At 41.4% G+C, this 25,285-nt stretch overlaps 1 protein-coding gene across 2 annotated transcripts in view; it reads left to right on the top strand.

Annotated features, from left to right (window-relative positions):
• The first annotated feature begins 10,286 nt into the window (after positions 1-10,286).
• SH3BP2 (SH3 domain binding protein 2) overlaps positions 10,287-25,285 on the top strand; it is a 36,623-nt gene continuing 21,624 nt past the window's right edge. The window contains exon 1 of one of the 2 annotated variants that reach the window (XM_050337996.1): positions 10,287-10,376. The gene's annotated coding sequence lies outside the window, so the exon portion shown is untranslated. Of the gene's footprint in view, positions 10,377-10,560; positions 10,584-25,285 lie in introns of those variants that run through there. The other variant, XM_050337997.1, reaches the window with a different exon arrangement.

Here is a 25,285-nt window from a genome sequence, read left to right on the forward strand (position 1 = left end):
CAGGATACGTCCTGGGCTCAGATGCTCTATCTGTAGAAGCAGAATGTACCAGCAGATTTCTGTCCTTTGCACCACGGAGACCTGCAGTGTCTTCAAGTAGTTTATGCACAGTAGGGACAGGGAGGGGAGAGTCTCAGCATCCTCAGAGATGGACCCCATGGCCTGAAGTGAAGGAGGCACATTAATATGATGTGAGCAAGGAGCTGCCACGCTGTGTGACTGGCTCTTAGAAATTACAACTTCTGTCACCTCAGTTTTGCACTCCTTTATTCCTAATGTAAAGAGTTGTTTTGCAATAAAAGGGGATATTGCAAAGGCTTTCTTGGGTACCAGCCTGTTCACATCAGAGAGTTCTACTTCTGCAGACACATCAGTTCTGATCAAGGTGAAATTTCCTCCACTTTCCCAGAGGAGAAAATCGCTGGAAATATTTTGTGGCATCAGTGAGTTTTGTGTGAGCAGAAACAGAGGAGAAATGCCTTTTTTCTCAGCTGTTCAGCATATCACCAAATAGCTCTACCCTGATGCACTGGAGAAGATTCAGCTGTGAATGGGGCTGACTAATTACTTGGATATATTATATCTGTCATGAGAAGATTTCAAATTGCTTTACAAACAGTAAGAAAATAAGCTTCATAACACTTGGTGATGTAAAACAAGGTGAAGGAAAATTCATGTAATGCTGAAAATATGTGGTTGGCTCGATTTTGAAAAGTGTAAGGCTTGGAAAAATAAGCAAGCTTTCTTATAGTTGTACCAGGAACAGAAATAATAACAATGCTATTAAAAAATATGGAGAAACAAAATGAACAATGACTGTTTACAACTCAGATATTAGAACAGGTCAAAGCCTTCAGGTTTTTTGGTAGTAGGGATGACACCCCACAAGCAAGGACAGTTTTATTCTACACTGAAACTTTTGGTACCTTGTTTTACCAGTGGTTGGGTAGCCCACATGTTTTCTAAAAGTCTTCCTATAGACTTTCAGTTGTTCAAGTAACTGTATGCTTTGTGCCTACTGTTTATAAATTCCATTTTTGCTATCTGTTCTTGATATGCAGACAAATATTGCAGCAGAGCTGACTGATAGGCTTCAAAGATCAGAGGGATGTAATTCCTCCTATATTCCTACTTCATACTGGAATGTTTCACAGCCCATGGTCCTGCCATCAGCTCTGTTCTGTAACTCCACAGCATCTCTCGTGCTTGTTTATAGTGATCCATCCTATACCTTATTTACTTATGTGGGGCATGGATAGAATTTATTGTTGAAATAATTTTGTCTCTTGTAAAGCATCACGTTCATTTATGGATAGTAAAATTTCTTCAAGTGGCGAGTCAGAAGACTCACCATGGCTCTCTTGTTTCGTTATTCTCGGTTCAAGGATCACATATTTTCGTTAGGACTGTTAGAGTTTGATGTGCAGACTTGTCTTGAAAATGCAACATTTCAAATACATTCTTCAGTCTAAAGAGGGGTGTTGGGGTCTGTAGTCATCTGCATTTTATCTCTCCCAGAGTATGTGCTCTTCAGAGTTAGACTGCATGGTACCAGCCAGCTTCCCCAAGAGACAGCACTCCTTTGTTCCTTTCTGGCTGGGTTTTTGGCTTATTAGTTGAATTCTTGGCACAGTTGTTGGACAGATGTCCACAGCAGTCACAATCACAAGACTGTTTTGGGTCTTATGGTTGTTAGGTTTGGTTTCTAAGGAACTTTCAGCTCCCTTTTAGTTTTCTGTGCCCTTTTGAGACATAGCTGTCCTCTCCATCACCTTTCTGAAGGGTGAGGCAATTTTCTACATAGTTCTGATCTTTCTCCTCCTGATAGCAATAATCCAGTTATATCAAATCCACAGATATTTCTCATATAAGAATTGGAGAAAAGTACAAAAAAAAAAATTCTGAGTTTCTACCTCTGCTGAGTTTTTACAGTTTGTGCTAGCTTCCCTTGGATCTTACAGGAAGTCCCAGCAAAATTCATGCTGAATGTACCAGGCAGTGGATTGAGCCTGATGAAACACAGCACAGTGACTCAGGAGACAATCTACTAAGAGCCAATCTACTGGTACAGTTCATCAGGTGACTACAGAGAAATCAGCTGAAACACTCTCACAATGTCAAGGAAACAACTGAAGCAAAATACTTGAAGAGCAGTGATGATAATGTAAAAATGTTTTTATAGGTCACATGGAAGGCCCGTCTAGCCCAGTACTTTTTTCTCCAAAACCTTGAAAGGGGTGAACTTTCTGGAGGGAGAAGTGTTGGTTTTTTTTAACTGATGATGGGTTTTCCTGCTTTAGGTTTTCCCAGGCTCACTTGAAACCTGACTGAACTCTTAATATCCGTGGCATCCTGAGGCAAGGAGATCTACAGCCTAATCACACAATCACCACATTTTGTGGCATTTGTCTATGCCCTCTTTGCAATGGAGCATCTTGCCCTAAAAACAGTTCCCAGGCTGTGAAGCTTGGTGGATTTATACTGTGCCATGAGGCTGTTCCCAGACTTGTTCTTGGTTCCCTTGCTGTTAGTCACTAATGTTGTGTTTGCAGCTTTACTGTTCCTAAGTACTGAACCACCAGCTTTTTGGAACTATGATAGCCCAAGTGTTCATTCCTCAGTGGTAATAACCAGCTCAGGGCCCATTTTATATGCCATTAGGAAGATTTTTGCAATTATGTGCAATGTATTTGAGCTTGCTGTGTTGCTCAGTATTATTAAGTCCTTCCTCACACATCAGCATTTATCTTTACTACCCCAAGTGACTCGATATCAGCACATTTATTCATCTCCCTTCTCACAGTGAGTTTTGCATTACGGTACTTTTATTATATCATGTATGAATATGCTCAACAGCTTAACTGCCATGCCAGTTTCCAAGGAAGGAAAATGCCTTTCCTCAAAGTGAAAACTCTCTGTTTAACTCCTGCCTTCTTTTTTCCACCTTTTAGCCTTCTTTTTTTTTTTTTTTATATTAGTGGGCAGTTTTTTGGAAAGTCTTTGATAAGTAACTGCACTGAGGGTGTTTTAGAAATCTGAATAAGCTGTATCTGATGAATCTCCCTTTTCACATGCCTAGTGACTCCTTTAAGTCAGCAGACTGGCTTGTGAAACATAAGCCCTCTTTCTAAGAACTGTACTGACTCCTTTATGACACATTATCTATATTGCCTCTCCTACTTGTTTTATTACACTCTTTATTCATTCACTCTGGTCCAGATGCCACACCTGTAGATCCTGATTTTTTTAACAACTAAAGAAAAATCACAATCACATAGAATCATAGAATCAAATGGGTTGGAAAGGTCCTCTGAGATCATCAAGTCCAACCCTTGATCCACTACCACCACAGTTTCTAGACTATGGCACTAAGTGCCACATCCAGTCTCTTCTTAAACACCTCCAGGGATGGAGAATCCAGCACCTCCCTGGGCAGCCCATTCCAATGCCTGATTACCCTCTCTGTAAAGAACTTCTTCCTAATATCCAACCTAAACCTCCCCTGGCAGAGCTTGAGACCATTCCCTCTTGTCCTGCTGCTCATTGCCTGGGAGAAGAGACCGACCCCCACCTGCTACAGCCTCCTCTCAGGGAGTTGTAGAGAGTGATGAGGCCTATTCTCCAGGCTAAACAACCCCAGCTCCCTCAGCCTCACATGTATTACCTTTCTCTTCTCAGATAAAATGCTGCTTTTAAGCAAAAGGTTATACACCGTAATTTGAGGTACATACACTTAGAACTCCTTTGAGAATACAGTCTTGTCCCAGTGAAAAGGTCTTGCATGGAAACTTCCCCAACTCTTTTAGACAGTAAGATATTTTTTCAGCTTTTCTGTAATGATCTGCTATGATCTTATCTTCTCTGAGCTTACCTTTAAACTTTAATCATATATTGACAGTACTGATTCCTTGGTTTGCTGCCTGCACTTGATGCATTTGGAAAAGGATTTACTGTTGGTTTTTATACTTCTTGCAAGTTGCTTTTAAACAACAGTTCTGGCCTATTTTACTGTGCTCTTAAGCCTTTTAAATTTATTATATATGCATTTGCATATGCATCAGTTTTTAAAGGATGCTGTGATGGATTCTACATCCTTGCAGGATATAAAAAATCTACTCAGCTTTGCTCAGTTCAAAAGGATGATTACAGTGACAGTTCCTGCCAGAAAGATGCTCAAAGCAGTGGTTCAGAGAGTTAAATAGTCTTCATGCTAACAGGGATTTAAAGATAACTATGGGAGAAACAGGACAAACATAGCCCACATATGAGGAAAGATTTGAGGAAGGGCATAAGGATGTCAGCAAAGTCAAAGGGCAGGATGAGGGTGACTCAGTGTCCTGTTGTTAGGGAGCAAAGCTGGAAACTGCCCTGGTTTCCCTAGCAATACTTGCCACCCACACCAGCAACTTCAGCTGTCTCCACCAGGCAGACACAGGCAGGAGCTTCCTCACACCACGAGGGTTTTAGTGATGCTGCTGCCTTCAACCCTGGCATCCTCCTCCTGTGCTTGTGCCCACAATCCAATCCTGCTCCTGACAGATGCCTGATTTCCCATTTTTCTAATGATGATTTCATCCTCCTCCATGATACCGAAACTCTTGGCCACCAAGCTTTGTGGTGTTCCTGCCCTCATAAGCGTGTCTGGAGCTGAAGGGCTCTGAAAGGTTGTATTCCTGTGCTGGATTTTATGTCTTGATTGGTGTGAGCTGTCATAAAAAAGGCTGTAGTTATGCGAGCAGTAATTTCCTTCTGGAAACTCCACAAGTATGCAGGTTATATCACTCTGACAAGATGAAGATGATGTTACTCACCAGCAGCAGACTGGAATTGTTGTGATGATTTCCGTTGCGGGGCAGTTTGCTGTAACGGAGTGGAAGGAGTAGGAGGAGATCAGAGCACAGAGCACTCAAATCACGAATTGTATGATGGAGGTTTAGCAGTGTGTTATTTGGGATTCTCTGCCCCTGCAGCTGAGGCTAGAGTTTGTTCATACCATTTCGAAAGTGAAAAAAAAAAAAAAGAGAGCTTTACCTGGAGATGTGTTTCACTCTCACTAAAAGTTTGGTGTTAACTGTCATTTTAATTATATGCTTAGTGTGAAACTGGTTACATTTGGGATTTTAAGGAAATTTTCCTTTGGAACATATGTTGGAAACCGATGTTTCTCACCTGTCTTATCAGAACACAGGTTAGCAGATGAGGTCATGTGGGAAAAGTTCATGCTTTCTTCTAAAAAGAGCAGGCAAGTTAAGGAAAATACGTTCTTCTAGTCTCAACAGTGGCCTTCTCCTCACCTAAGAATGATGAGAACTGAAAATCCCAGCTATCCACAGTGTGGTTATTTCCTCTGAGGACCAGGTAGGTGACAGATTACTTTCTTGGAATTTTTATGAAACCCTGTTTTTCAAACACTGTTTGTGTTCTTTCTAGATATTTCATGCAACTGCAAAACACGTTAGTCAACTGGACATCCCTGAGCCTCCCACGGCAGAACACATGATGCCAAACCCAAATCACAGCTGCTTCAACACAAACACACAAAGAGCCAGGCAGGAGAGACTGTTGTTTTCTGTGGAGAGGAATGATACAATTTGATTGCAAATGCAGCACAGCAAAAAAAAAGAAATGGAATAATCCGCGTTGCCAGCGACGGTAACGACTGCAGACAGATCCCTTTACTCCCACCCTGCACACCAGCAACACCAGAGCACTGAAGACAAGGAGGGAGGTACCAGCTGTCAGCCAAGGACATCGGAGAAGTATTAGTGAGTTTATTTCCTTAAAGCTTCAGCCGGAAAGCGTGACAGAAATAGGCAAAACGCCTTCACAAAGCCTTGCTTTTTCTGGCATACTTCCTTCATCCATAATGGACTGCTCTGTCTCTACAGGGATACAGTTGGGCCCTGGAATAGGTTATGTAACAAATTAATTGCAGTATTTGTCAGCATTAAGAAGCAACAACAACAAAAAAGCCAAGACAGAGGTTTTATTTTTACCGAAGGCTTGGTAAAAGTCCTATAAACACAACAGAGAATATTGCTAATGAAAACATTTGCTCTTTCTGGGATCTCTTTATCTTTGGAATTTAAATATTTTTCATGTTTCTCTGGCACTTCCAACAAACAAAGAAATAAAAGTACTCTCTTTGCACCTAAATATATTGTCATTTTAATGTGTGCCTTTTGGGAAGAACAATCGGAGTCCTTGTGCCTCTCGGAGCAAATGTTATTTTTGATGTGTGCTGCACTGTTATTGAGAGGCCCCATTAGGGCCCCTTGACAGTGTCTCTGGAGCCAGACTCGTGCTTTCAGCCTGCATTCCCATGGAAGAGCAGCTAAAAGAAAGAGCAGCAAGCAAACTAAAAACTGGCTGTGGTTCTGGAGTAAAGAATGAGAAATACCTGAGAATATTTCAAGCATTAGGTGTGTTGCATATTTAAATAGGTAATCCAGTCCTGAATCCCATAGTCAGGAAACTTGTTGGTATCACAGCACCAGCTTTTGATCTGTCACTTCTGTATTTTTGTAGCTATACAATTCTCTGATGCTTTTCAAGCAGAATACAAGTACCTGAAATTTGATACAAATGCTTTAGTTCCTTGAGACTGAGCATGTTTTACTGGATAATCAATAGAATTACAAATAATCAAAACCTTAAAAAAAAGCAAGCACTCTGCTCTTTACTCCCCCTCAGGTTTGCAATTTGGATGATGCCCAGTTTGGTACAGCCAGCTTACACAGGGCTCTGTGTGACTCCTCGTGCCACATGACTGTGTAAGAAGCAAGGAAAGAAACTTCCGTGGAGCAGCTGGAGCTCAAAGTGCGGAGCAAATGGGAAATCAGGTATAAGCAGGGATTGTGCAAGAAGCAGAAAGAAGGACTGATCACCAGAGGTAAGCCATGTCTCGAGGCCAGGAAATGAGACTTGCCAAGTGTCAGCTAACTTAGGCATGCGAAGACAATTATAACAAAGAGACCAAGGCTTTGCAAGCACATTAAAAACAAAAAAAGAGAACAAGGAAGGAGGAAGCAGAGCCACAAGGCAGTGAGGGACAGTGCCCTTCTCAGAATTCTGGGTGAGCTGGCTAATGAAATCACAAATATTGTTTAAGTCTGTTAGATTTGGAATCTAGTTCAGCTAAAAATCACATACTGTTTTTCATAACAAGGCTTATGCAAGTTCTGTATTTAAGGAGAACGGAGGTGAAAGCAGCATCACATCTACTTCAGTCCCTTCAATCTGATTTGTTATATACAAATTTGGAGGAAAAAAATAATTAAGGATGTACAGATAAGTGGGATAAAATGGAAATCTTTTCCCACAAAGTAGACCATGCCAGACTAGCCTGACTAGCCTGACCATCCTCTTTGAAAAGAGCATGGATTTTTTAGATTAAGGTAATGTAATATTTATTGATTAAATGAAGTTGGAATGTTTCCTCACTGCAAAAGATTATTGTAATTAAAAATAACTGGATGGCTCCAATGACTACCAAGCCTGGCAGAGTTGAGGGGGTGTTTGGACAATGCTCTCAGGCACATGGTGTGACTTTTTGGGTTTTCCTGTGCAGAGCCAGAAGTCGGATTTGATGATCCTTGTGAGCCCCCTTCACTCAGGATATTCTCTAACTCTATAATTTCAATAGAATATAATAAAGTTGTGAGCCGGGAAAAGCTTCAGATTCAAGTAATGAGTTTATCAGCTTGAGACAACCGAGAAAGAGCAAGCTCATAAAATAACTATGATTTCCTGATGTTACACAAGTGTGATCCTAAAAGGAACTGGGCAAGGCTTTTCCAGGAGGAATGAGCAAATGTTCAAGTCCCTTCAGCTGGAACGGAGTATGAAAGTTAGGCCACACAGAAAGCTTATCTTGTAAAAAACCAAAATTCAACTCAGAAGAGAGATGGAGGAGGGCCAATTACCCTGTAGTACAGTTTGTATCGTGGCTTGTCAGTTTAGTCTTTGGTTTGAGGGTGGGGAACATTTTCCTTGCTAAGGACCAAGAATGCCTTTCCAACACGTTTGGCAGACCCCACGTTAACATGTTCTGCTATCCAGTAATAACATACACAATCATTTTAATCACGGGCTGTACCCTATGAAATGAAGTCACAGGGCAAATTCGGCCAGCAAAGGGAAGGTTCCCCACACCTGCTTCAGCTTAATGTGCTTAAGACACTGATCTGTCTTCTCTGGAGACTGAAAGTGCTGGGTTTAGTCAGGCAGGAAAATAAATGCTGTAATTTCCACCGACAGAGTCAGGACGTTCTGACACAGAACTTGCACCAAAATCAGTGGAAGAGCTGCATTCAAACAGCTTTCCTGCTTGTGGTCTTTATATGGGACTTGTGTTACTCAGCCTGCCCACGGTTGTACACAGCTCTCAGTCTTTGTGCAACAGAAACCTGAATGCTGGGCAAAGGCTGCTGCTGGCTGCAACTCAGAGATACACCGTGGGAAGGCTTAAGAAGCTTCATTTTCCTTATGTTCTGCCAGTGCAATGCCTTTCTTGTACTAAGAAATCATTATTTTCTTTGCATAGAGACTCCTTCAAAGCCAATATCAGGTATTAATAGCTCTGTATTTATGTTATAAAATAATCAAAGGTCAGCACCAAACTACATTTCCAGCTATTGCCAGTCTCTGTTTTACAGACCAAACCTCCGCTCTGTTGTATTCACAAGAGAGATTCTTTTTGCTACTTCTTGCTACAGATTTCCGTGAATGGCAAAGAGAAACACTAATAAATGGCATTGACAGGAAATATCACACCACTTTATTTTCTTACCACAGAAACTACTCTGATACCATGGTAAAGGTTAAGGGCTTCAAAACTAAAAGTATTAGCTGACTAATCAGCAAAGGAATCTGTTGCTTTTTATTCAAATAAATCTCAGAATTATGCAAAGATCAGTGTTTTGGGTATATTGCCTTATTACGTGCTCTTTTTCAGTTACATTCTTGGTAAAAAAGTAAACGAAATTAAAACTGACCACTTTGTACCTGTCACAGCAGTACTCTCACAGTAGTAACACTACTCTGTAGATCATTTTTACAAGTACAAAAATGCATTCTAAGTTGCTGAACATTTTTAAATAGCTTTTTCATAATTTTTCCTATTTTTCTTATCTATATTTGTAAACATAATTTTGATTTTTCAATATTCTACTCATATCATCAAAAAACAAAAAAACCCCAAACATCTGGGAAGTAATAAAAGGCAAATGGAGAAACAAACAAAAGCCCAATACAATCTGAAATACTGAATGAAAAGTATATCTCAAATTAACATTTAACACGTGAGAATGAAGTAAACTTTATCTTATCCAATTTTAGAAGTCACCTTTTATAGGACTTAAAAATACTTTAAAAACTTTCCAACCATGTAACATTTCTTGGGGATACAGGTAAACTGCAGAGTGATGGGGTTTAGATACCACGGGTATGGGGAAAGCTTGGATAAAATGAGAGTCGAGTGCAGAGGCAATGCATGGCTCTGTGCGTGGCCAGCCTGGAGCCAGCACGGCTGGCAGGGCCCTGGGCTGTTTGGACCTGGGTTATCTCTGCAGTGGCCCTGGCACCAGAAACCGGGGCACTGAGAGCCCACCTGTGTCCACAGAGCCCGGCTGAGCGCTGTGCCCTGCCCAGACCTGAGCCGGCCGCCCTCGCAGTGCACCAGGCCTGGGGCAGTGCCTCCACCTGCTCCCCCACGGACACAGGACACTTGCAAAGGATCCTCGCCATGTGTTACAACCTGCTTTCTCCCTGCCCCTGATGTCTTCCAGGCAGGCACCTGTGTCAGACGCCGCTGCCAGTCAGATAAAACCCGATCCCCAAGTCACGTCCTCTGGGGATGCAACTTCTGGAGGGGATGGAGTCACCGTCCCTGGAGGTGCTTAAGGAAAGACTGGACGAGGCACTTTAGTGCCATGGTCTAGCTTAGTGGTGTGCTCGGTCACAGGTTGAGCTTGGACTCGATGATCTCAGAGGTCTTTTACAACCTCTCCCGGTTCTGGACAGACCCGAGGCAGTGGCCGCCGGGAGCGTCCAGCACACACAGCCCTGGCAGAGCTGCACGGGGGCTGATTCGGGCCGGACTCTGGCACAGCCCCCTCAGCCCGTTCCCCGCCCGGACCCGCGGCCGCGCCGTGAGGGCGGTGCTGCCCCTCCCGCTGGCAGCTCCCACCGGCGGCGCCGGCGGGGCGGGCGAGGGAGGCGGGAGCGGGGCGGTCCCGTCCCGGCAGGTGAAGGAAGGGGTGGGGGCGGGGTGCCCTGACCGTGGCGGGGCTACGGAGAGGGGATGACGGCTTGGCGTGGTGGTGGTGGCGGCTGCTGCTGCCCGCGGAGCTGAGCCGAGCAGAGCCGCGGCTGAGGTGAGCGCCCTGTCCCCTCACGGCGCCCTGTCCCCTCACGGCACCCTGTCTGACGGGGCCGGGCGGAGGCGTTCCCGTTCCCGCTCTGCGGCCATCGCCCCGCTCCACTCGCGCCCCTGTCCCCGCTCCCGGCCCCGCGCGTGTCCACACGCCGCCCTTCCCCCCTCCCGCCGCTGCCGTGCCCGAGTGCGCCGGGAAACTCCTCGGGTGAGTCACGGGAGCCTCGGGAGCCGCCGTGCCGGCCGCCCCCGGACAGCCCCGGTGCCGGGCGGGGAAAGGCGGCCCTGGAGCGGCCGGGTTCCCTGGGGAAGGTGCTGTTCCCGCTGCTGGGAGGGGAATAGCGGGAAGACGCCTCGTGTCTCCCCGTCCCGTGGGTTGACGCGTTGAGGTCGGTGCTGCTTTGGTCGCCTGCAGGCGGGAGGCGGGATGGGGTCAGGTCACCGGCGTGAGAAGGAAAGGCTCTTTAGGGGGCGGAAAAAAAGGTGTAGATGCTTTCCTGTAGCTGCGTTTCCCACTTGTGTTGAGCTGCGGCTTTGGTGTTGAGAGCATCGGGAGTCATTTTCTGGCGTGTTTCAAGGGATAATCTAAATGTGTGCTTTAAAGGATGAGGCAAGACTCTTTAGGGGTGAAACATGGAGTACAAATGCATTTGTGACAGCATTTTCTTTAGTGTTATCATCTGCTTCAATCGTGGAAGTCCCCTCCTATTTACTTGGGTTTGCCACTTCAGCCTAGATATGTAGTTCCCGTTCATTTATCTACACGTGTAGGCTCTGTGCAAGCTCTGTGCTGTGCCTCTTGTATCAGTAGAGAGCAAGGACACCTGGCATGTGCTTAGTTAATTTGTCAGCTTTTATCCCACGAGTGACCAGTGCAAATTGGATACTGACGTCCCAAATGAATTGAGAAAGTGGATAAACGCTTCCCATCCTACCATCCTACCTGCTAAGACTTCTTTTTTTGAGTCTTGATGCTAGAAGAGTCCAGGTCAGTAGTGGGACTGAACTGGTCTCGTACCATTCTAACCACTCTAACTTCAACAGGTGCAGCAGTGTTGCTGAGCACTTGTCAGAGTCTCCTGCTGTTTGTGTGCTCAGATTGGCTGTGCACTGAGAGTTTTAAAGTTTCCTCTTGGAAATTAGTTGCATTAAACTGGTATGTTTCCTACTGTGAAAAGCAAATTTCCACTTTCACCCTGCTCTTAGGTTTACTGTCTTTAGAGGTTATGAAGCAAATTTAGATCTGAATAATTATACACCTCTTCTGTTTATTTTTGGTTGTATTTGTACAGGAAATGTAGAGTGGGAGCCTCTGCAGTTTGTTTCCTTCATATACCTCTTTTATGCTTCAGACAAAAGCAGAATTAACTTGCTGTTTTTCTTTTAGGCATAACATGTTTCTTTCCCTTCCTGTTACAGTATTTTGGAACCATCTTGCTGTTGCAGAAAAGCTGATTAATAGATACACCTTGCCAATATTCCATTAGTGAGGAGTCAGTACTGGGTCAGCTTTGTGGTTGGTTAAATGCTGTGTCTTGTTTGTCATGTTTTTGTTTTTAAAACTTCCAGCTTTCCTTAAACTTCTCCACAAAGCATGACAAACTTCATACTAAAAGGTCCAGAAAATAAGAGGTTTGGTTTTGTTTTTTTTTTTTTAAGTTGTAAAGGAGAGAAATGGGAAGATAACAGTTCTGTAAAGGGTTAAAGGGTTTAAAGTTTTCAAAACAGTAAGAATGAATACATCAAGATAAGTTCCAGCAGACACCTCAGGCAGGACTGTCTGAGTGAGAATTCCTGTGTTTGTGGCCAATCTGATCAGCTGACTGTGAATCTGGAAGCTCCTGCAGGCAGATGAACCCACTGTACTTTGAAGACCAGACTTCCAATCTAATATTGCTGTTAGAAAATTTGGTTAGCCTACAAAAAAAAGCAAAACAGGGGCCATGAGAAGTTTCCTTCTTACTTAAGTGGATGTGAAGCAGTCTCCTTTGATGGAAAACCAAACGTGGTAGTCACTTTGGTAATGAATGCTGAGTAGAAATGGAAATGCGTTAAGAACTGTTAACTTGTTCTTTACAACAGTGAAACGCAAAGAGGGATGACCAAAAGGCATATACATATTTGTCATTTCACCTGTAGGAAAAGTGCCTGTGACAGTGTTTGCTCTTTGCCCCAGAGCCCTTGGATTGCTGGGGCATTTGTTGCTCTAACAGAGGGGTATGTGTTTTAACTTGACAGCATTGCCCTAGTGTTGGTGTGTCTTCCACATCCCTGTTTGGCATGGGATGTTAGACAGTGGGTAACTTATGCTTTTGTCAGACTATCCAGCAGTTTCATAAGTTGTTTGGAATGTGCAGCCCTGCAAGTATTGAGTGCATTAATTGTTTCTGGCTTATGCCCTAATCTTAGTAAAGTTACTTACATCTGTAAGTGCTTTACTGTTTGTAAACTGTTAGTTTGTGTTACTGTAGGATCAGGATTTTGGCTTACTACTTCTACTGGGCCTTGAGGGAAAGTTCCCAGAAGCTCAGGATCTCAGTAGCATTGAGGAATAGCTCTGTAAGCAATGGTGAGGACTCCTAACAGTTAGCAGGGAACTGCCAGAATAAATTGGTTTTGTTTAGATTTAGACATGTTGGTTGATACAATGATTCTTTCACAATGCATTTTGTCTTTGGATAGGGATTTCTGGTGCAAGAGAGAAAATAATAAATGAAAAATAATGATAGATGACCGTTCTCTCTTGAGTAGCTAAGCATTCCTCTAGTCTTTTCTTTTAAGGTGAACTTACTCCACAAAGGCATTTCCTGATAACATTGCTTCACAATTGGTTTTGAACCTGTGCTGTACTGGAACAGTGTTGGGAAGGGAGTTTTGGAGTCTAGAAATCAGAGGGATTTAAGGCAGCCTTAGAGGTAATCTGAGAGGCAGAATACATTTCTGTAAATACTAAATGGAATGTGTATTTCTCATGCTGTTATCACATGTACATATATCACTGTTCCTCCAGTATTCATGAACCATTGCTAACTCTCTTGTTAATCAACACCCCCCTCCTCTTTCTATCAACCCTACTTGTTTTATGCTAAGATTACTAAGTGAGTTATGCCTTTTGTGGTATATTGAGGAAAGAATTGAAGGCACTAAAGTTTTGTTCAGTATAACTACACTGGGTATCACTGTAAACTTTAAATAATTATTTATCATCTTACATATTACAAGCATATGTATCATCGGGTTGCTTGCTTTAGATGACTAGACTGGAGCACATGAGAGAATTCTTAGTCAATATGCTTTTTAAGAGCAATATACTGACTACACAGTATTTCTTAAAGACCTGATTGAAGATTTTTTTTTTTAAGTCTTGCCTCTTCTCCATACACTCCAATGTTCAATTTCTTTTTTTTCTTTAAAATAAAGGGAGTTGAAGAGTCTACATGTCATCTAACACAGGAATCTGAAAACAATTTTTTCCTGAGGAAAGGGATTAATTTTAAACAAGGTAATAGTTAGGGGAGAATGCATGGACATGACTGCCTATGGAAACTAACCTAAATGTTGTTCTCCCCCTGTCCCAGCGTACCAGCACAACTGAAATAATCTATTTGTTTTGTTTGTGTGCCAGCTCATTTCCAGTAATGACCAAGTTCTTATCTCTTCCAAGGTGGTGTTATTGCAGTAGTTATGCATATCTGAATATCTTTGGCAGAGAGACGATGTACAGTGCAGAAAAGGAATTACAATTGCTCAGAAGTCAGAGCTTGGCAATGCTTATGGTGCTTCAGCTCCTGCAAACTGTTTTTTAGGAGCAGAGAAGAGCACAGCTGGCATGCCTGTTGTAAACATTCCAGTTGTCTTCCTGCCACTGTCACAGGCTGGTTTGACCAGGCTAATTCAAGGACACCTACTCTGTAGTTAGGGCTCTCTCTAAAGTACTTCTGGCAAAGCTTCTTGGAAAGTGGACATTCTGGATCTGTCTCCTGAAACAGTTGTAAAGAGCTGGGCTATCTTGCTGGTGTGAGATAAGCAAGTCCTTGGCTAAGTTTTGGAATAGCTGCTCTGAATTTTGTTGCTGGATTAATTTTCATGTCTGTAGTTGCCCTCAGGTAGAAAAAACACATCTTTGATTCCTTACCTTTCTGGAAAAGCCAAAGGTAGAATTCCAAGAAGGCCAGGGAATGCCTGTTTTCAGGGTTTTTTGCCTGTTTTTTTCTCTTGGTGTTTGAAAATTCTCACTGTTCAGCTGGTTATGATTAAAGCTTTCTAGATTTTTATTTCATTTACTTTTAAGTTATAACATGACAACTGACAAACTTTACATCATTATACATGTATGATCAGAATCACTTCCATCCTAATGGAACAGTAGGTATGTTTGAATCATTAGATCTGTTCTGTCTTCCAGAAAATACATGTCTTTAATTCCAACCCTGCCCTGCTCTTCTGCTGTTATTTTTGTCAAAGAAGAAACTTCCCACTTCAAACTTGCTTTGTATCCTTAGATTTTTAAATAGTAAATACTTTTTTCATCAGTTAAATGCAACCACTCTACTGTAACTTATAAAACCAAGAGATTTGATTTGGTCATGGTAGAGTAGAGCACTTCTTTGGTTATGTTAGAGTAGGAGTACAGGAATTTGGGGTTCTATTCCTTATAGTTTGACTGACTCTAATTCATGTAGGTGGTGCTACTGCATATGGTAGTCTCTGAGTGCAGAAGGGTGACTGTGGTAATTCCTGATTATTCCAAATGGATTTAGGTGCCTACAGAGACTTGTATGGAGTGGAGATGGCTTTAACTCTCTCATGGAACATTTACAAAACTTAATACCTGCCCATAGATTTAAGATCACTTTATGAAAACTCTACGGTAGTCCATGTAAACAGATTATGGGTTTAGTTGCTTGATGCAGTTGACATTGCAATTAAACTTCCTTTACATGTACCATACCTGTGACACTGCATGCACAAAGGGCTGGCACACCTCTCTGTAAAACACTTCACTGATGTTCTTGATTGTTTCAGTGCAGGCATTATATTGCAACCCCCAAATAGGAAAATTATTGATTTTGTCTAACTAAGGCTTTTATTTCATTATCCCTTCAGCTTTGCCATAAATGAGAGTACTGGGAGAAACTTGGATTTATGCCTTTAATCGTGAACTCACTTGTAAGGACTCTTCAAACAGGAAATCTTTCACTCCAGATGTTTTCCTCAAAATACGAAAATGGAATTTCTATTGGAGATCATATGGGAGCAACAACTGAGTGAAGTATCAGCCTTAATAATTTTTTTTTAAAATCTGGTGACCATGCTGAGTAACATTTGACCTTTTTTGTAAGTACCAAAACCCTGGAATTTTAGAATTCGATTCTTCCTGGCAGGAACACTGCACAAGTATCAGAGGTCATGGATGAGGTCCCTGCGAAGATGATGTCTGTGTTTTAAGCAAGCATTTATTATCCACTTTCTACCAGTGTGCCTGCACTCTATGTTTTAAGCCTTTCCTCTAACTGGAAGGATAACATGCAGTTTTAAACAAACCAGAAGCTAAAATCCCTCATCATAGCAGCTGGATCCTTAAAAGAAGCAGAGGAGGAGCAGCAATGTGCACACTGGAAATTTACTTAAATATGCAGTTCTTAGAGTTGACTGTTGGTATTTTATGTTCTTGTTCATCTCCTGCCCTGTAGCTGATCTGTGGTTTTCCAGCACCTTGGCTTAACACTGGTTACCAAGTTCCTGTTAAGTGATTAGTCCCAACTTGCTGTATAAAAACAACCTGCACATTGGGGTTTGAATGACATTCCTCATTTCTTGCTTCTGGCAGTACTTGGAAAGAAAAGACTGGGAGAGTCCAGGGACACCAGTGTGCATGTCTGGATGTGTTGCTGCCTCAGATCTTTTTCTGTCTGAGTGTTGAGCAGATTGAGAGAGAGAGATAAGTGTGCTGCAAGACCCATCTTGAAAGGTGATTTACGCATAACAGACATGACTAAAAGCAAAAGCTTTCTCATTTTGAAGCATAGCCAAGTAAATGAGGAGAACAAGGAGTAGAAAGAAGTAAGAAGATTTAGGATTCCTAGGCTTAGGACTTGTATGGTCAAGAAAATGAAACGGAAACATACTGGGTGATGGAAATATAGTCTGCATGTGTGGATTTTCTCTCTTTTGGGTCAAAAATGTGAATTTAGATTGGACTTCAGTGACCTGAACTCCATTGTTACTCAGTGTAAATGTACTTCATTGTTGAAGTTCATGCTGAGCTGCATCTTTTGGTGTTATTCTGCTGTAACAGATGGAAATAAGGTCAGGTCTGTTTTGGCTGGCAGTATTCCTATTTAGATAAACTGTGAACCTGTGCTGTGCAATTTAATAATTAATCATTAAACAAAAGCAAGGCTTAATTCTAAAATGCTTTTCAGCTGAGATGATTTAAATAACTCCAGCTTCATCTTTTATTAGCATTGAATTTTTCATTTAAAGATACACAAAATAAAAAACAAGGACCCTTGGAGGAGGGAGATCTTACTTAGCACGCCAGTTTCTACTTCCATGTTCAGTTCTTCTCCAGAAAAATAAGCTTCCTACTCTCCAGCAGAGCTTTACTCTGCTGAAATCAGTCACTGGGATGTCTTTATCTTTATTAATGCGACACTCCAGGGCTACAGCTCACATCCTGAAACTGATTTTAATAAATGTAAAAGGGTGGGTTACTCATTTTCATTTTTCATGTAATAAGTGCTTAGTGGTGAAAAAGGAAGAAGAGAGGTGGAAGTAGAGTGTTGTGAATTACGTCAGTCTTGTCTGTTGAATTATGTCTTGTAAGACCCAAAAAAAAAAAGGTGGTTTGGTAGGAAGCTTCGTTTCCTTGTTCTAATTTTAACTTCAGCTACTGTAGTGATAGACATTAATCATCATTCCAGAAACAGTCAATTTTTATAAATATAAATTTTATAAAGATCTATAGAATTGGAAACTCCACTTTTATCTGTAATTCCTTCCAATATCTTCAAGTAAATCTTATTCCAAATTAAAATCTCTTTGAAATGGTCTTTCATATCATGTTTTATTAGCTCTTATATGATTCTACAAGACTTACCATACTTCTTTGTAGCAGACCAGCGTGAGAATGGGAAAGGAGGAATCTCTCTGTTGGTGTATTTGTAAAACTTGTTAAGACTCTGCTGTAAAGTAAAGAGTTTTGGTTTAAATGCCACATCCTTACAAATTTCACCTTGAAGTCTATCTAGTTCCCCTTAAGTTCATCAGAAGTTGCTTGCACACATCTGAGTGCTGAGGTTGGCATTCAAACCAGAACTCAGTGACTTGAGAGCCAGTTCCTGCAACCAGGCAGCAGAGGCTTACATTATTAGTCTCTAATCTTCTGACAACCCTACTAAATAAAAAGAGTAAATCATTACCTTGATGTTGCTTAACAGTAATTCTATTACAACGTGGCACATAGGGGTTTGTTTCTCTCAGACCAAGCTGGAGCTCTGAAGGGACTCAGTTCAATGTATTCCAATTGCAAGACTGTTGTGAGAGCATCTCTTATCCCGGAGCGTTGTGGTACAGTTTTATTGCAGAGGTGGCATAGGTTGTTACTGAACGTTGCTTTTGCATTGCATGCTCTGCCAAGCCTTTTACACAAATCTATTAATCACTCTGTTTTGACTGAGCATATGTACTGAACTCAGCTTCTGGGATGTCCTTTGTATTGATAAAACTGTACACTTTAGATACACAGGCTTGTGTAAGAGCTATCTGTCTTTCTTCTTCTTGTGTTCTGTACTTTCCTGTATTCTTGGAAGGATTAGCACTTTTTTTTCTACTTTTTTTCTGATAATGATGTAGAGAGAAATTTAGCACGAGGAAACCTGGACTATGAGCCTACAGGTCCTATTGCCAGATGAAAGGCTTATAATTGGCTAACTCAAAACTGATCTGTAAGCCTGACTAATCAAAATGAGGCACTTGAAGCTATGTTTGGGCAGCAAAGAGACCTGACTTGCACAGCTGCTGAGCATCTGCAGCTGTTAATTGCCTTTAATCAGTCAGGCTTAAACACTCAAGCTTTCCACTGTAATTTTTCAGTCAGTTAATCAGCCTGCACTGTCATGCCAGGTAGGCACTTTTCCAAAGCACTGCGCATTTTAAGGGAGCGAAGTGGGATTTGTGTATACAGACTGTTGTACATGCTGTGTGGAGAAATACACTTTCTTTTGTCAAAGTGGGTGTACCACATATGGGAACATGGGGCAACCAATCCTGTGCAGTCTGTGGTGTCTAGGAAAGAGTACTTACCTTCAGTATTTAACTGGGGCCTTGCATTAGGACTGTAAATAGGTGAATTTACATTCTGACACTTGTCAGAATGCTAATCAGAAGGGCTCTTTTGAGAGGGCAGAATGCCCATTGCAGAGGTGTCACACAAGTCTTGCTTATAAATTTAGTAGTTTTCTTCCCCCTAAAGGGCTGGAGGTAGAAAAACACCTTGAAAAATACTAGTGAGCTTAAATGCAACAGAGTTAGTCATCCTGGGTTTGGGAGAACCCAAACAAATAATATGATGATGCACAGTCTGGCACAAATGTATTCTGGTCCTGCCACCAATATACTTGTGTGAGTACTCTTACTCAGGAGTAAATTAAGCATGGCAGATTTCTAGGGTTATGGTAGATAAATACTTGATGTGTGACTGTGCAGTGGGGGAGGAGAGGAAATTTGGAAGGGAAAGAGGAATATTTTAAATGTGTTCTTCATGTTTAAACTAGGAGAACGGAGTTAGATAGCCAAACTGTTCTCTAGCCATGTAGAGGAAATTACTGTATTTGTGGGAAGCTGTTATGGGAAGAACTCACAGTGAAATTCTTTTTTCCTTCAGAACTCAAAGCCTCAGTGAGTCATCTGCCTCCTGCTCTCCCCTCAGCCCCCCTCCCCTCACCCTGAGAAAAAAAGAAGCAGCCCTTATTTCTGTCCTTTGGCAAATAGCACAGCTGTTGTGAAGAAGGTTGTAGTTCAGAACACCGCTGATCCGAGTGTCTGAAGAGGCCGACTGAAGCGCTGTCAGGGGCTTGAGTGGTTTGTTGAATCTCACATCTTCTGCTTTGAGCTGCAGATAACCTTTCTAACAGTGATGGAAACGATGCTGATAAGAGGGAATACCATATTTCCAAATGCACACGGTACTAGATGATACCAAAGCGATTGAGTCCGGAAACTTATCTGTCACGCTGGCACTGTGCCTGCCGTGCCTCTGCTGCCAGGCTGCTTCCCCATGGCTGCACGGCAGCCCTGCTCCTTCAGTGGGGAGCAGTTGTGCTCCTCCTCCTCTCTGCAGGCTGGTGGCTCCTCTGCTTAGCCAGGAGAAAGGAATCCTAGAGAAATGAGAGGACTGCAGGGGGTAGAAGGATATCTTAGTGGGAGAGAAGGGTATCACGGTGCTGCTGATGCCACCTGTGCGCTTGCACTCTGGGATTTGGCTCCCCAGCTAAATTGGGTTGGCAGGTGGCAAGAACTTAGTGACAAAGCTGGTGATTACTGAAGATGTGCTAAACACTGATCTAATGGGCTTATCATACTACTTAACAATGACTTGGTATTGGGAACCTCAGCGCTGGGCAATTGAAATGGGATTTGGGTCTCTTCTTCCGAGTTGGAGATCATACTCCAAGGAATGTGGCACTTGATTGATGAGCTTTGTCTATTGAGACAAAGCCAAGCAGAAGGGATTTGCAACAGAGTCTTTGCTATGAAATCCTGGTAAATAGAAGTATTGTTGCTTGAAACTCTTAATTTGGCAACGTTGCACAATTCCCTTCCTTGCTGGAGTGTTCTCTTCCGTTTTAGATAGCAAAGAACATATTAATTAAATGCTTCTAATTAACCTTTGTTTCTATGCCTATGCCATTTCTATCTTTCCAGTCAACATACTGAGTAATTTGCCTGCCACACGCTACTCATCCCCTGTAATTTTTGTAGCTCTAAGGAGATGAGGTGCAGGGCCTGGTGGAATTTTGCTCTAAATGAGATTGCTTGTTTGTGTTAATTGAGAAGGTATATGGAAGAAACACACCTGACACACGAGTCAGGAACTGTGAAGTGTCATTCTTACAGAAACAAAAGTTGTGGATGAGCTTTGTCTCCTACACAGTCTTTCCCAGTTGCAGCAGTGGCATTGGGCAGACTCCTTTTTTTAAAAAATTTTCTTATTGTTGGGTTTTTAGGTTTTTGAGCAACTCGCACGTAAAGACCAAATATGAACTTGGCCTGATACTTGAGCATGAGTCCACATAAAGAGCGAATACAAACTTGATCTGTTCCTAATAGTCCTGTGTTCAGAAGATAAGCTATATCACTGTTCCCTGTTTCACCCTTAGTCACCTCAGGGCTGATGGGTTTATGTTGTTTATTTCAGCAAGATGACCTAGAAAAAGAAGGGGCTTGTATTAGAGTGAAAAGGATTGATGGTAGTGTTCTGTAGAACAGCCAAAATAGCAAATGAATGCTGAGTCTTGGAGAATAGATTCCTTGTGATTTCTGACTGACTGAACAATTTAATTTCCAAGCAAGTGGAATGAAAAAGAAAAAGAAAAATTATGCAGTATTCCAAAGGAGCAAAAAATGTAAGCCTTAAGATTTTAAGGTATACAGTATGTAGCAAGAACTCCTTCAAAAATTCTCCTGTCCTTTCTGACTAAAGGCTTGTTTTCTCACATTCAGTTAATATAACTGGTGCAGTCTTTGCACTTGATATTCTTGTACCGTGCCAGTTGCTGGTTCTCTGATAGACTGGGGGGGAAGTGGCAGTGGAGCAATGGATATGACCCACAGTGAGATTGTTAATCTTTGCTAATCTGTGACCATGGCAAATTTAGATATTTTTCATCAAATTTTTAAAATTTAAAAAATTATTTTTAAAAATTATCTTAATATGTAATGGTATAATTTTAGTTTGAAGTGTTGGGATTGTTAGGTTTTAATCTGTTGGAGAATTACCTGACAGAAATTGAAAATGATTCCCATTATATCTAGGAAATGTCTTTCATTAAAATAGTGGCTTGCTATTTAAAAATAAATTGCTAGAACGCGTGAAAGATTGTCACATGCTTTGTGGACGACGAGGAGGCTTTTTGGACAGTGTGAAATGCACTTGTAATGCTTTCTAGTGCACCTCTAAAGCTGAGAGTTCTTTTTATGGCTGTGGATATAAAGATGTTATCAAAGTGCAGCTGTACTTTGATATAGTTCTTATGTGCAGCTTTTTAGAGGATGTTGCGTATCAGTCTGTGGTTTCAAATACTAAATAAATGTCACAAATAGCATTAAATATTTTTCAAGTGTGCAGAAAGAGCCCTGTTTTCTTCAAGTTAGCTTTTGTAGACGTTGTGTTTTGTGGTGGCTGCAATGCACACAGCTGAATCAATGCATCTGTGACAGGTGTGATCTGTCCTTGGGCTTGGGTCTGGGTGAAATGCTGCTGTGTTTACTACACAAAGATGTCACGTTTGATTAAGTAGGCTGAAACAGGACTAATCCCACTGACCCAAATTCCTGAATTTTCTTTGTGCAAGTGAAATCCAGCATCAGCTCTTCATTGTGTACAACAAGTGGCTTGTCTTTAGAATGCCTTTAAGATTACCTGGGGTATGTATAGAATGACGAGATTCTGTAAATATTGTGAAAGCTTTTGCTGGGAATGTTGTATGCTCCATATGAATTCTGTGTAGGAACAAAACTTGGAAATGAAAGGATGCTGTACAGTCTCCTTGGACATGTCTATTAGTTCTAGAGAGTGCACAAAACATAAGATTTTGGAGGTCGTTAAGAAGGAAACCCTTCTGTCGTAGTCAATTCATCTCTTTACAGAGTCTGGCTGCACTGTTTTAAAAGAGCTTTTCAAGGAAATAGTACAACAAAGAATGGTGCACAAAGGCCATGTATTCTTTGTAGTTTATCCTGCCAAGAAGAAGAATTGCTCAATAACATACACCATTTCTTTAAGAATTGAATATATATGTGTATATATATATGTGTGTATGTGTGTTTCTTTTTTGTCTGTCATAAAGAAAAGTAAGTTTTGGTGGTGAAAAGCCACTGAGGCCAGGAATCAGCCAAACAAATGACCTTTGGACCATCTTTGATGTGACCATAAGAATGGAAAGAATAGACAATACTATGGAACAATAGGAGTAGCTGTGTGGAGTCAGATCTGAGGAGTGTTACAGATACAGAATATTCTTCCAGATGAAGAATTTGCAGCTCAGGGGCTTACTGGTGTCATTTTGAAGTACCAGAAGCTGAACTCTTGGGATCTGAGATGGATTTCTGTATTTCAGTTTCTCAGTTACTGTGCACTAAGTGAGATGCACTACATCTTCTTTTCCTTTTTGTTTTGTTTTTGTTTGTTTTTCCTCTTTGTCTTTTTGAAGGCAGCTCTACAGCTTTGGAGACAGAGGTCAATGTCAGGCTAATCCTTGCTCTTAGAGTTCATTTAAACAAGATTGAAGGGGAATGAATTGTTTGCCTTTTGGTCATACTTGTGAAGCAAGTAGTGATTTCCATGAAGAAATGATAATATAAAAGGCCAATGTCCAGACTGTCTTGTGGAAGAAGCATGTCATTATACATTTTCATGGTTAAGTGATATGAATTGACTGTTCCCTCTCATGTCCTCCAAATTAAAGCTGTTTACTGCTGTCTTTCTGGCCCAGCTTTGTAGTGCACATTTGTTTTAATTTTAAAATCTTCACTTAAAATCCCAACTACACGTGATGTGTGTGCTCATAATTAAATTCAGCTTTTGTAGAAAGTAAGCATAATCTTGGAGAGATTTTTCTTTCTGGTGCTCATTAAAAAACAAAACCAGATCCCATCAAACCCCACAGGTAATATTTCCCAAAGTGGTGAAATTCACAGTAGCCTTAAATGCTGGTTATTCTAAACCATGCTCCTACCTGTTCCAGTCCTTTGATCTAGTGTTTTGTGAGGAAGGAGCGGCAAAATACTTAGATTTGACAACATCCTTAGGAAATGGATGAAGAGGTTTGTATTGTGATTTTAAGGGAACTGTCCTTGGAACTGGAATAAAGAATCCATGTTTCTGGTACACCTACTCACTTGCAGGAGGTTTTGAGCACCGGGAGCTTCAAAGCTGCTGGAGGTGGGGACAGTCCATTAGCAATACAGCCCAGCTGGGCCCTCTAATTCTATAAATTACACTTGCAGGGTTATTAACTTACTCTGATATTCTGGTTCATAGTCAGAGTTTCCAAGTGTGAGAACAGCAAACTCGGAGATGCTTCACTGCATAGTTATTTAAAAACCGGTACCTTCTACTGTGCTTGTACAGCAGTGAAGTAGAGAGTGACCCTTTGCAGTTACACTGTGTCTTGAAATTGTATCACATAGTCTCTTTACAAGCAAAATAAAAGTAGAAAATGTTTGGTTTGGTTTGTTTTCCCAGCGTCTGGCAGAAGCTGAGCTTCCCCTTTGGTGCTGGCTGCAGCAGGTACATTTTCTCATCGACAAGATTCCTGCAGTTCACCAGGAGAGGGACACACAGGCTTGGAGGCCTCTCAGATGACAGGGCCAAATGCTTCCTCTAAAGCAGGGCTTGCTGCATTTCTTTAGGATTCAGTTAGTAGCTTGTTATTGGGGCCAGCGAGAGAGTGAATGAATTTACTCATTGCAGGTTTTTGCTGATAAACATTCAGAAGGACTTTCTTTATAAGCTTTATGTGGTTTTGTTGGGTTTAGTATCCTACAGCAGGAATGTTTTAAAATTGCTTATACTGAGTAATTTTTTTGTTGATTTGCACATGCATTCTCACAAAATACTCTGTTAACTGGCATTGGTGGTCTTGGGCCTAAGTTATCGTAGTCTTTTACAGGCACAGCATACAATGAACTGATGGATGTTGTAACTCTTGCCAGAAGGCTTAGTACCAGAAAATGGTGAACTTAAATGTAGGCTGCTAAGGTGGGTTTTTCACCTTTCTAGTTTTTTTCCCCTTGGACTCTTCATCTACTTTAAATCAATTTAAGTAAAATTGTGAGAGAACAGGAAAAAATATTTCCCAACACCAGACTTAACTTTATATGGCAAGATGTTTGCTGGGTAAGTGTACCTGTCAGATGGGGACAGAATGGATATTTGACTCCCTCTTAGAAATTTCTGAAATTTATTTAGGTGTTGCTTTTACTAAAGTTCAGTAAAGTCTGCCAGCTTAAATGCTTGAAGCTGTTTTGACATCTAAGCAGACATTATTTTGGAGTCCAACAGTGCTTTCTAATTTATTGGCCATGAGTACCTTAGTGATAGAACTGCATACAGTTCATCACAGACCAGCCTAGCAGTGAAACTGTTTGAACAGTAATATCTTGGGATCGAAAACATCTGCCAAGGAAATAAATCACTTGTGGAAAGTCCCACTTTCAGTGTCTGTGTATATTTGGGGAACTCCCTTTGTAGCTGTCTGCAGGAATAGGACTTTGGCAATCATGTCTGTACTTCTGCTCAGTTATGTGAATTTATTTTAAATCTATGTTCTAGTTTAAATCGTTCTACAAGCACTGATGAAAGCTAGAAGCTAATCACAGCCATAGCAGCATTTTCAGTCTTTTTTTATATGGATAACAGGAACAAAGAGTGTGTCCATCTAGTTTGAATAGTAAATGAAAGTAGAGTCTTCATAATGTGTCTGAATTTATTTTAAAAAATAAAAAGCACCCAAAAAACCCAAAAATACCCCAAACCAAAATGAACCCACCACCACCACCGAAAAACCAAAATAAAAAACAAACCCAACCAAACTAAAAAACCTCACACCAACAAAAAAACCCAAAATCACAAAAAAAGAAAGAAAGAAAAAATAAAAGCAGCAAAGTGCTTTAGGAACTTACCTT

This window comes from Myiozetetes cayanensis, unplaced genomic scaffold, assembly GCF_022539395.1.
Source record: "Myiozetetes cayanensis isolate MyiCay16 unplaced genomic scaffold, myiCay2020 scf7, whole genome shotgun sequence".
NCBI classification, from domain to species: domain Eukaryota; kingdom Metazoa; phylum Chordata; class Aves; order Passeriformes; family Tyrannidae; genus Myiozetetes; species Myiozetetes cayanensis.